The sequence below is a fragment of the Mandrillus leucophaeus genome, unplaced genomic scaffold (assembly GCF_000951045.1).
Source record: "Mandrillus leucophaeus isolate KB7577 unplaced genomic scaffold, Mleu.le_1.0 Scaffold21, whole genome shotgun sequence".
In the NCBI taxonomy this organism is placed as follows: Eukaryota; Metazoa; Chordata; class Mammalia; order Primates; family Cercopithecidae; genus Mandrillus; species Mandrillus leucophaeus.
The window spans coordinates 6,697,061-6,710,172 of record NW_012102143.1 but is presented as its reverse complement, the minus strand read 5'-3'; the positions used below and the strand labels follow the sequence as shown (position 1 = coordinate 6,710,172).

Below are 13,112 nucleotides of genomic sequence, written 5' to 3'. Positions count from 1 at the left end.
AGAATTACTTGAACCCAGCAGATGGAGGTTGCAGTAAGCTAAGATTGCACTACTGCACTCCAGCCTGGGTGACAACGTGAGACTCCAAAAAAAAAAAAGTAGATAAAAGACAAGACAAATCTTGTTAAGAGAAGACTGAAACAAAAATGAGCATTGAGAAAAGGAGCATTTTAGCAAGCAATAAAGAGGTACTTTTAAAAATTGAGAATGCCATGTACGCCACTGAAGGATAATTTTAAAATTTAACAAAAATAGGCAATTTTCTAGGAAATTTTTATTTTAAAAAAGACTCAGAAGCAGGCGAACAGAGTATCAACATGAAAAAAAATGAAAAGGCCATCAAAGATACATCTTATATCAATTCCTATCAAACCACAGAGCAAAGAGAAATGGTGGCTGGGCACGGTGGCTCATGCCTGTAACACCAGCACTTTTGGAGGCTAAGGTGGGGAGATTACTTGAGGCCAGGAAGTTTGAGACCAGCCTGGGTAACATGGCAAAACCCTGACTCTACAAAAAATGCAAAAATTAGCCAGGCATGGTGGCGTGCCCCTGTAGTCCCAGCTACTTAGGAGGTTGGGGTGAGAGGATTGCTTGAGCCTGGCAGGTTGAGGTCCAGCGTGAGCTATGATCATGCCACTGCACTCCTGTCTGGGCAACTGGAAACCCAGTATTAAGGAAAAAAAAAAAAAAAGAAACAGTAATTCCTCAAAAATTAACACAAGAAATAAAGCGTCGAACAGATAAAGGAATACTGATTTTTGTGGATATGTATTTGTATGTGAGGAGGAGAGGTTTATATGTTAAATAAGGTAGTCCAGGTGAAACTGAGGGGTTAATTTGATCAGGTCTGCCTGCCCTGTTTGCCTTTGGTAGCTTTCGTCTTGTCATTTTTTTTCTTTTCTTATGAAGCTGAAGGCTGCAGTAGCTGAAGGCTGTGACATTCAAACTTAACCTTCCCTGGCTACTTTATAGATAATGTTCAAAGGTCACCACAGTAACGGTTGCTCGGTTTTTCAGAAACTTGGGCCAGCTCCTGTCCAATTCAAACTGGTCGAGACAACGGATCCTTCAACTGGGCCAGTGCAAATACCTGAGAGGTGGCCTTTTGATGCTGGAGGGTCAAAAATGCCACCCTCAGATCCTCCTAAGCATCCTATGAAATGCCATGAACTCTGGCTAGGTTTGTGCAGAATAAACCTGTTACTTCCTTTTTACTCCATGCCAATTACCTTTCCTCATGCCTTAGACCACTCTACTTCCCTAACCCATAAATATCCCTAAGCCTTATTTTCTTCAGGGAGGCAGACTCGAGAGCTCTTCTCCCTCCCTCCTCCTTGCTCAATGCCCTTGCAAAAAAATTTTTCTCTTTTGCAAAATTCATGTTACAGTGATTGATTTACTGTGCATAGGCATAATGGATCTGGAGCTGGCCAGTAATGAAGGAATACTTCTCTGATAAGGTGAGACTTGGAAAATAAACTGAAAGAGAAGAAAAGAACCATGCAGATACCTAGCCAGTCAGGATGTGATAGCTGGGACCACACTGACTGCAATAGAGGAGATAAAAAGTGATTAGATACTGGATCTACTGAGGTTCAAACCAAGAGGATTTGTCTTTGTTAAAAAGAATGCACATTGTAAGAGAAACAGGTATCTATTTGACATTCAAATGGAGATATAAAGGTCTGGAGATCAGCAAAATTACCTACAACTGCATTGAGCAGCAGCCACACGTGGCTATTAAACACTTGAAATCTGGTTAGTCTGAATTGAGATGTTTTGTAGCGTAAAACACACACCAGATTTCAGAAACTTCATATGAAAAACATATAATATCTCATTAACATTTTATTTGATTACATGTTGAAATATTTTTTATATACTGGGTTAAATAAAACATTAAAAATAACTTCACCTCTTTCTGCCTTTTTAAAAAATAATAAAGGGGCTGGAATATTATCATGAAGGTTTGCCATTTTTGATTTATTCTTCAGTCAAAAGGTTTTTTTGTTTTGTTTAAAGAGAAGGGGTTTGCTCTTTTACCCAGGCTGGAGTGCAATGGCACAATCACAGCTCACTGCAGCCCCGAACTCCTGGGTTAAAGTAATCCTCCCACCCCAGCCAGCCTCCTGAGTAGCTGGGATTACAGGCATGAGCCACTGTGTGTGGCTACTAGAAAATTTCAAATCACATATATTGCTTGTATTGCATTTCTGCTGAATAGCACTGACCTAGTTAGTGATACAAATTCGGGAATCATCAGAATAGAGATTTAAATCTATGAACTTGAATGTAATTACCTACTGCTTGAATATAGAAACAGGCAGAGTAGAGACTCAAGAATTAGGTGCTGAGGCATTCCAAAGTTGAAAAAGGTTGAAGAGATAAAGAGGAACCAACAAAGGAGAGTGAGAAGGAGCAATATGTGTGGTAGGAGAAAGACCAGTAGATGCAGATAAGGAATATTGAAAGATGCCTTTCTTGAGTAGACTCACAAGTAAAAGAAAGAACTAGAGACATTAAGTATACATATTTCATTCAAATTTCTTGCTGTAAAAGGAAACAAAGGAAGGAGATAGTCGGGGGGTCAAGAAAAAATTTTAAAAAATAATTAGAACCAAGAAAAAGATTAAACAAAATGATAAACTCAGGAAAATTATTTCAAACAAAGAGGTAATAGACCTAATGCATAAAGTACTCCTGCAAACTAGTAATATACCAAAAGAAAAGTATATGAAAGTTATGTTTGGACAATTCATAAGACTTGAGTCAACTATATTAAAAAGATATAAACTAGTTACTGTCAAAAATGCAAATTAAAATGAATGGATTCTTGATTATCAAACTGGTAGAGACTGATCATACACTGTATTATTAAGGGTCATGAAATGGACATTCATATATAATGAGAACTGAAATTCTTCCAACCTTCTGAAAGATGATTTGGCAATGTTGGGTACATATTCCTTGACCTAGAAATGCTTTTTCTAGGACTATTCCTATGGAAAAAAGCTGACATATATGTTTGATGATATGCACAATTATGTTCACTGAAGAATTATTTTTTAGTAACAAATTTTAAAACAGCCAAGGAGATTGCATCAAAAAGTATAGCGTTTTAATATAATGGAATACCTATCATGCAGCTTATAAAAACAAGAGAGGTAGATTTTTATTTATAATATGGAAAATGTTTATAAAATACTGGGGATTTCTAGAAGTAGTTTCCTTTATAAGACACCAGTTGAACTTATTTAGACCTTTTCACTGTATCTGTCACATCTCTTGCCTTGCTTCTGTATTTTTTCCATCCTTTTGTCTCTCCATGCTTCAGTCTGGATAGTTTAACCTTCTATTTCACAAATTCTTTCTATAGTTCTAATTTTGATGTGAAACCCATCCATTGAGTTCCTAATTGACCTGAAATTTTTTAGTTCTAGAATTTTTACCTAGTTTTTTTTTTTTTTTTCTGTTATGCTTTTTTGGCGGGGAGAGGGTGAGGGGACAGGGCCTTGCTCTGTCACCCAGGCTGGAGTGCAGTGGGGAGACCATGGCTCACTGCAGTCTTGACCTCCCAGGCTCAAGTGATCCTCTCACCTCAGTTTCCCTAGTAGCTAGGTGCAAGCCACCATGCCCAGCTAATCTTTGTGTTTTTTGTAGAGATGGGGTTTTGCCATCTCTGGCTGGTCTTGAACTCCTCGACTCCAGTGATCTACCCGCCTCAACCTCCCAAAGTGCTAGGATTACAGGCCTGAGCCACTGCACTCGGCCCTGTAATGCCATTTTTAATGCATGATTTGTAGTAAAACTTTTAACGTTAGCTGTTCTCTTCTGAAAGACAGTAAATAGTCATTTTACAGTCTGTATTTAGTAACTCCAGTAACTGGAATCTCTGTGGATCTGTTTGTATTGTCTATTATTGTTTTCTGGCTCATTATGTCTTGTCATTCTGGATGTCTGGTGATGTTTTAATTATGTTCTAGAACTATATTTGGTAAGTTGTATATATAAATAATTTGAGCCCTAAAATGGTGTTAGCGTCCCTCAAAGAGAACTTGTTTGCTACTTCTAGGTGCCATAGGGAATTAGTAATCTGGAATCTCTTTAACTGAAATTTGAGATATTCTAGGCTGCACAGAAAAGTATAGTCTGAGGAAGGGCTGGTTTACTTTAATTGTAAGGCACAGCCCTCTAGGATCCTAAGCACATTGGATCCCAAGCCAAATAATCTATTCCTTGGGTCTCACCTCTGATCACCTGAAGACTCTGACTCTTGTCCTCTTACTGCCCTAAGGCTGTCAAAAGCACAGCCTATCCTCTCAAATCATTTCTTTTAAATTCACAAATATTTTCAGGGCAAAAGTTGTTTGTAATGCTAGGCTTACTTCTTAAGGTTCCCATTCTTTCGCAAATTGTGACCTGGTAACTTCTTATCTGACGAGTTCTCAGATGCTTTTGAGAAGATTTTAAAAAATATTTTTCCGGGACTGGGCACAGTGGCTCAGGCCTGTAATCCCAGCACTTTGAGAGGCCAAGGTGGCGGATCACTTGAAGTTAGGAGTTTGAGACCAGCTTGGTCAACATGGTGAAATGGCTCTACTAAAAATATAAAAAATTAGCCAGGTGCGGTGGCAGGTGCCTGTAATCTCAGCTTCTAGGGAGGCTGAGGCAGGAGAATCACTTGAACCTGGGAGGTAGAGGTTGCAGTGAGCCAAGATTGCACCACTGCACTCCATCCTGAGCAACAGAGCAAGACTCCATCTCAATTTTTTTTTTCCTCTAGGTGTTTAAATTGCCTTCAGTGAGTAAGAGGCCTGCATTACTTAGCCTGTCATTATCCTTATTATTAAAAATTTAAATGAAGTTCTTACATGACACAAGTGAAATCTCTTGATTTAAAGACAAACTATTAAAATGATACATTTATCTACTTACAAATGAAAATATGCAGTTTTAGAGAATTTATGAAAAAGATAATCTTATAAAATTGAGAAATCTTAAAAAGTAGATATTATGGCAGTGACAGTGGGACTTACTAAACTCCCTGTATCTACCCCCACCCATTTTCAAAACTCCTTGCCAGGTGGGCAACTTCTGAGCAGAATGCTCTGGGTAGAAGAAATATACATTAAGGTCAAAGCATGTGATAGCTTCATCAGTTTGTAACTACAAATACACATATTAGTGTTTGACAAGTCTTAAGGAGGGAGTCCCCCTGCAGATTTCTGGAGCTTTTCTTCTATATATCTCCCTTCTCTCAGGAACACTGTCCTGCAATTTCTAACTGATTTAACCTTTCTGAACTCCAATCTCTATCTCAACTCAGGGAGACTTCTGCTGTGCTTGAAGTCCTTGTTCTTTTTCCATGGTATGCAATGTGCTTCCAGGCAGGAAGCCAGGCTATCATCATAGGACTCACGCTGGGTGTTTCCTTTCTCTCAGAAATCACAGTCCTACACTGTGTCATATAACAGTTTTCTCACACAGGTTCTATGTTAAGAAACTAGAAAAAGCAGGAATATTAAGCCCAAAGAAAGTAGGATGGAAACAATAAAAGAGGAGAAGTAAACAAAATAGATGAATAGATAAAAGTTAATAAAACCAGAAACTGTTTCTTTAAAAAGACTGACAAAATTTATAACCCTTCTTAAGCCTTTCTTAGACTTACCTAAGAAAAAGAGACAACACAAAATACCAATGTCATGAATAATAAAGGAACATTACTATGGGATCTACAGCCATTAAAATGACAGAGGATATAATAAACAACTTTATCTGCCAAATTCTACAACTCAGATGGACATACTTCCTTGAAAACCACCTTCCAAAATGAATACAAGAAGAAATAAATAAGGCTGATGTCAAGAAGAGTATTTTCTAGGTTGTCTTCTAAGATTTTTATAGTTTATGGTCTTACTTTTGTTGTTGTTGTTGTTGTTGTTTTTAATTTTTTTGAGACAGGGTCTTGCTCTGTCACCCAGGCTGGAGTGCAGTGGTGCCATCAGAGCTCATTGCAGCCTTGACCTCCCAGGCTCAAGTGATCCTCCCACCTTAGCACTCCCCCACACACCCCCTTGAGTAGCTGGGACTACAGGTGCACAATACCATGCCTGGCTAATTTTAAAATTCTCTGTAGAGGCAGGGTCTCCCTATGTTGTCCAGGCTGGTCTCAAACTCCTGGGCCCAAGCAGTCCTCCCGCCATGGCCTCCCAAAGTGCTAGGGTTACAGGCTTGAGCCACTGCACCTGGCCTTGAGGTCTTACATTTAAATCTTTGATTCATTTTCAGTTAATTTTGGTATATGGTGAAAGGTAGATGTCTATCTCCAATCTTCTGCATATGACTAGACAGTTATTCCAGCACCATTTATTTGAATAAGGGAGTCCTTCTCCCATTGCTTTGGCTCTTCAGGCTCTTTCTTGGTTCCATATGAATTTAGAATAGTTTTTTTCTAATTGTGTGAAAATAATATTGGTAGTTTCATAGGAATAGTGTTAAATCTGTAGATTGATTTGGGGAGTATGGCCATTTTTACAATATTTATTCTTTTTATCCATGAGCATGGATTTCATTTATTTGTGTTGTCTGATTTCTTTCAGCAGTGCTTTACAGTACTCCTTGTAGAGATCCTTCACCTCCCTGGTAAGCTGTATTCCTAGGCATTTCATTTTCTTTGTGACTACTGTAAGTGGATTGTGTTCTTGATTCCACTCTCAGCCTTGTCATTGTTGGTGTATATAAATGCTACTGGTTCTTGTACATTGATATATCCTGAAACTTTGCTGAAGTTGTTTATCAGATCTAGGCGCTTTTAGGCAGAGACTATGGGGTTTTCTAGGTACAGAATCATACAGTCTGCAAACAGAGACAGTTTGACTTCCTCTCTTCCTATTTGGATGCCTTTTATTTCTTTCTCTTGCTCGATTGCTCTGGCGAGGACTACAATGAAGAAGAGTGGTGAAAGTGAGCATCCTTGTCTTGTTCCAGTACTCAGGAGGAATAGTTCGAGCTTCTGCCCGTTCAGTATAATGTTGGCTGTGGGTTTGCCTTGGCAAAGAATGTGTAAGTCCCCAAAAGCAATTGCAGGAAAAAAAAAAAAAAAAAGACAAGTGGGACCTAATTAAACTAAAGAGCTTATGCATAGCAAAAGAAACTATTAACAGAGTAAACAGACAACCTGCAAAATGGGGGAAGATATTTGCAAATTATGCATCTGCTATCTATAGATTCTGGCCTAATATCCAGAATCTATAGGGAATTTAAACAAATCAGTAAGTGAAAAACAACTTTATTAAAAAATGGTCAAAAGACATAAACAGACACATCTCAAGAGAAAACATATGAGCAGCTAACAAATATTTAAAAATGCTCAGCATCACTAATCAGAGAAATGCAAATCAAAACCACAATGTAATACCATCTCACACCAGCCAGAATGGCTATTATGAAAAAGTCAAAAAACAACAGATGCTGGCAAGGCTGTGGAGAAAAGGGAACTGTTGGTGGGAATGTAAATTAGTCCAGCTACTGTGGAAAACAGTCTGGAGATTTCTCAACTTAAAACAGAGCTACCATTTGATCCAGCAATCCCATTACTAGGTATATACTAACAGGAAAATAAATCATTCTACCAAAAAGACACATGCACTTGTACATTCATCACTGTGCTATTCACAATAGCAAAGACAGAATCAATCCAGTGCCCATCAGTGGTAGACTGGATAAAGAAAATGTGGTATTGGTCAGGCATGGTGGCGCACGCCTATAATCCCAGCACTTTGGGAGGCTGAGGAGGGTGCATTGCCTGAGGTCAGGAGTTTGAGACCAGCCTAGCCAATATGGTGAAACTCTGTCTCTACTAAAAATACAAAAATTAGCTGGGCATGGTGGCACACGCTTGCAGTCCCAGCTACTTGGGAAGCTGAGGCAGGAGAACCCCAGAAGTTGCAGTCAGCCCAGATTGCTCCACTGCACCCCAGCCTCGGTGACAAAGCAAGACTCTGTCTCAAAAAAAAGAAAAAAGAAAAAAAGGTCTAAGGCATATTCAATAAATGGTACTGGCATAAGTAGATTTCTACAATCTAGATTTTTACCTGGAGGGGAAAAAATGCCTGGACCCACACCACATCACACACAACAATAAAAGGGAGATTAATCATATTTTTAAATGTGAAAACCAAATTTATAATGCTTCTCAAAACACAACAGAATATATTCATGACTTTGGAATAGGCAAAGATTTCTTAGAACACAAAAGGTGTTAATTTAAAAGTTGTTGATTGGGATTCTGCAAAATTAAGAAACTTCTCCTCATCAAAAGACATTACTTAAAAAATGGAAACACAAGCCAAAGACTGGAATAAAGTATTCACAATCCATATATCCAAAAGAAGATGCTTATTCAGATTACATAAATAACTTGTACAAATAGATTTTTTAAATTGCTTATAGGTATGAAAACATGCTCAACATCATTAGTCATCAGGGAAATGCAAATTTAAACAACCACGGTACCACTTTACATTCATTAGAATGGCTTAAAATTTGTGTGTGTGTGTGTCTCTCTGTCACCCAGAGAGAGAGTGTGTGTGTGTGTGTCTCTCGCTCTGTTGCCTAGGCTGGAGTGCAGTGGTGTGATCTTGGCTCACTGCAACCCCTACCTCCCAGGTCAAAGTGATTCTCCTGCCTCAGCCTCCTTTGTAGCTAGGACTACAGGCGCGCACCACCACACACAGCTAATTTTTGTATTTTTAGTGCAGATGGGGTTTCACCATGTTGGCCAGGTTGGTCTTAAACTCCTGACCTCAAGTGATCCACTTGGGTCCTGAACTCCTGAGCTCAAGCGATCTACCCGCCTTGGCCTCCCAAAGTGCTGGGATTACAGGCATGAGCCACTGCACCTGGCCAAAATGGCTTTTAAAAAGAGTGCTAACACCAGATATTGGTGAGGATGTGGACAAACTAGAATTCTTAAACATTGCTTGAGGGAATACAAATTGTTAAAACCATTTGGAAACTGGGCAATTTCTAATGATGTTAAATAATGTCTACCCTATTACCAAGCAATTACACTTCCAGTTTCAGGGATGAATATCTTTATTTGGAGAAACATTCTTTAATACATTATTCAATAATTACTGAGCCTGTGTTTTCTAAGTTACATGTTAAGTGTTGAGGACAAAGAGGTGATCAGTCACTGGCTCTATGAAGCACAACAGGCATACAATTTCCAAAAGGGGGATGGATGCACGTAAATCTTCTATAAATTTAGAGTACGTTTTCCCAAACTTACCTGATATAAGAATCACTTGGGGCGCTCATTAAAAATATAGATTCAACAGCCTAATTTGGGGCTCAGAAACAATACTTGAGGGCAACAGTCTACAACCTTTTTGGTACCAGACACCAGTTTTGTGTAAGATAATTTTTCCACGGACCGGAGGATTGGAGGTAGGGTAGTGGCTTTGAGCTGAAACTGTTCCACCTCAGATCATCAGGCATTAGTTAGATTCTCATAGGTAGCATGCAACCTAGATCCCTCACATGCACAGTTCACAACAGGGTTTGAGTTCCTATGAGAATCTAATGCGGCTGCTGATCTGACAGGAGGCAGAGCTCAGGCTGGGGGTTGGGAACCCCTGCCCTAAGAAATTCCTACAGTCTGGATATTTTGAGAAACACAAGGTGCTATGGGAAATATTCAAGACCTAACCTAGTCTAAGAATTAGTGAAGGCTTTTCAGAGAGTTACTTAACCTCAGATCTGAATGATGAGTAAGAGCTAGCCATTGGGGGTAGGACTCCTTTAGTATTGATTTTGACTGAAAGGATAAAATGTGCCGGGCGCGGTGGCTCAAGCCTGTAATCCCAGCACTTTGGGAGGCCGAGACGGGCGGATCACGAGGTTAGGAGATCAAGACCATCCTGGCTAACACGGTGAAACCCTGTCTCTACTAAAAATACAAAAAATTAGCCGGGCTTGGTGGCGGGCGCCTGTAGTCCCAGCTACTCGGAGGCTGAGGCGGGAGAATGGCGTGAACCCAGGAGGCGGAGCTTGCAGTGAGCCGAGATCGCGCCACTGCACTCCAGCCTGGGAGACACAGCGAGACTCCGTTTCAAAAAAAAAAAAAAAGGATAAAATGTAAGATGCTCAAAAATGTATTTGGAGTTTTTCAAACTGCTAGTTGTTTTTAAAAAGCAATTAATTTTATGTTCAAATCCTTGCTAGAAAAAAGGATAAAAAGAAATTAAAAACTAAAATTCTGACCAAGAAAAATATAACCTGTACCTACTTTGGGATTCACAAAGTTAAATAAGACAATTAGGGGTTAAATAAGACAGTTACATAGACAATAATTGTATAGCATGGTTGCATTAATAAAGGTAAGGAAAAACTTATCAAAAAAGTAAATGATGGTCAAGTAGGGGCTAGCCAGGCTAAGAAGCAGGAAAGGGCATAGAGCATCCCAATGTAAAAGGAGAAATAAGGAATGGCTCCAAGATAAGAGTCATACCTTCTTCTTAGATGATAACTAGAGTTATTATGTATGAAAATGAACTAGTCTGGCCAGGTGCAGTGGCTCACACTTGTAATCCCAGCACTATAGGAGGCCGAGGCAGGCAGATTGCTTGAGCTCAGGAGTTCCAGACCAGCCTAGGCAACATGGTGAAACCTGTCTCTGACAAAAATATAAGAAATTAGTTGGGCATGGTGGTGCAAGCCTGTGTTCCCAGCTACTTGGGAAGCTGAAGTGGGAGGATCACTTGAACCCAGGAGATGGAGGTTGCAGTGGGCCAAGATAATTCAAACACATATATATTTGATACATCTGATTGTTCAAAATATTGTGTGTATATATATATCTAGATCAGGGTCTCACTCTGTTGCCCAGGCTGGAGGCTGGAGTGCTATGGCAGCAACACAGCTCACGGCAGTCTCAACCTCCCTGGGGGGTTCAGGTGATCCTCCCACCTCAGCCTCCCGAGTGGCTGAACTACAGGCATGCACCACCATGCCTGGATAACTTTTTTGTAGAGACAGGGCTTCACCATGCTGCCCAGGATGGTCTCCTCGCTCATGAGATCCACCTACCTCAGTCTTCCAAAGTGTTGGGATTATAGGCATGAACCACTGCACCCAGCCAGCTCTTCATATTCTTAAAAAGTATTGAGAACCCTGGCTGGGCACGGTGGCTCACGCCTGTAATCCCAACACTTTGGGAGGCTGAGGTGGGTGGATTACTTGAGGTCAGGAGTTTGAGACCAGTCTGGCCAAAATGGTGAAACCCTGTCTCTACTAAAAATATAAAAAATTAGCTGGGTGTAGTAGTGGGTGCCTGTAATCCCAGCTACTCAGGAGGCTGAGCCAGGAGAATCACTTGAATCCGGGAGGCAGAGGTTGCAGTGAGCCAAGATCACGTCATTGCACTCCAGCCTGGGTAACAAGAGTGAAACTCTGTCTCAAAAAAAAAAAAAAAAATTGAGAGTCCCAAGGAGTATTTTTTTTATTTGGGTAATATCCATCAATACTTACCATATTACAAATTAAAGCAACGTTTTCAAATATTTATTAATTTATTCTTAGAAAGTACATTCATTACTTAAGTAAAGTTTTAAATTAAAAACACATTTTCAAAAAATTGGTGAGAAAAGCAACACTATTTCAAGCTGGATTCTCATTCACATCTGATTCTACACTCAAATCTGCATTTACTGAAATCTGCAGTGTGTTGCAAGCTTCATTCTTAAATATGAAGACACCCAAAGTTAAAAACGTTTGCCAAAGAGAAAATTGTAGTATAACGAAAGTACTTGTAGATCATGTATGCCCTAGAGGTCTATTATCTAGAATATAGAAAAAACTCTTACAACTGAACAATAAAAAGGCAAACAACCCAATATTAAGAATGAGCAAATGACTTGACAAAGAGGATATAAAAATAGCCAATAAACACATGAAAATATGCTCAATTTATCAAGAGTCATGGGGGAAATGCAAATCAAAACCAAAAGATATCACTTCACACCCACTAGGATGACAGTAACAGTGTTGAGCAGGTCATGGAGAAATCAGAACCCTCATCCATTGCTGGTGGGAATGTAACACGGGGCAGCCACTCTGGAGAAGTATGGCAGTTCCTCAGAAAGTTAAACACAAGATAACCACATGATCCAGCAACTCTACTCCTAGGTACATGCCCATTTTTATTATTTTCTTTTAGTTCTCACTTACCAAACTATTTCCTCCAGTGCACCAAACTCCAGGGAATGGTATCGCCAGAACTCAGCCAGAAATCACAGGACTAGCCCTTGACACCCACCTCCCTTAGCTCTGAGGTCTTGTCAATTTTAACTCCTGACTCTCACAACTATGCAGGCAATCATCTCACATCTGGCCAGAATCATCTTTCTAAAATGCTTATCGAATCAGTTACGCTCCTGCTTAAAACTCAGCAACAGACTGTCACTGTTTTCAGACAGATTAAAATCTGAATAAACCCTGTAAAACCCAACAATGGTCCTCTGTGTTAACCTGGGCACTTTGTGTCTTCCAGATACACCCTCCTTTCCTTTTCCTTAAAAAGTCAGGCCCTGGCCGGGCGCGGTGGCTCACGCCTGTAATCCCAGCACTTTGGGAGGCCGAGGCGGGTGGATCACGAGGTCAGGAGATCGAGACCAAACCCCTAAAAATACAAAAAGTCTCTACTAAAAATACAAAAAGTCAGGTCCTGTTCGTTCTCTCGCCTGCCCACTCCCCACCCCACCTTTAATTCACGCTCAACTTCAGATCCCATCTTAAATACGCGCTTCTTAGGGAAACCGTCCGGGCCCCTCACGCTAGGTCAGGAGCTGGTGCCTCCTCCAGGGCGTCCGACGCGTCCTCAAGGGCACACACGCCTGAGTACAGAATGCACCTCGCGTCCCCCTGTCGCTAGAGTCCCCGCCACGCAGCAGAGGCTCCACCAGTCTCCGCGGCAAGAATAAGCATATACACGAATTTCTAGCTTTCCCCAGGGACATAACCGCGTTTGAGTGACCGGCCCCCCGCGACTTCCTTCGAGACCGACTTTTGCGGTGCCGGCACTCCAGTGCCGCCCGAGGAACGCGCCA

General features: G+C 40.5%; 1 protein-coding gene across 1 annotated transcript in view; it reads right to left on the bottom strand.

Annotated features, from left to right (window-relative positions):
- The window catches only part of RBM44 (RNA binding motif protein 44), a 43,727-nt gene extending 30,725 nt beyond the window's left edge, over positions 1–13,002 (bottom strand). The window contains exon 1 of the mRNA XM_011980301.1: positions 12,767–13,002. The gene's annotated coding sequence lies outside the window, so the exon portion shown is untranslated. The remainder of the gene's footprint in view (positions 1–12,766) is intronic.
- Between the last annotated feature and the right edge of the window lie 110 nt (positions 13,003–13,112).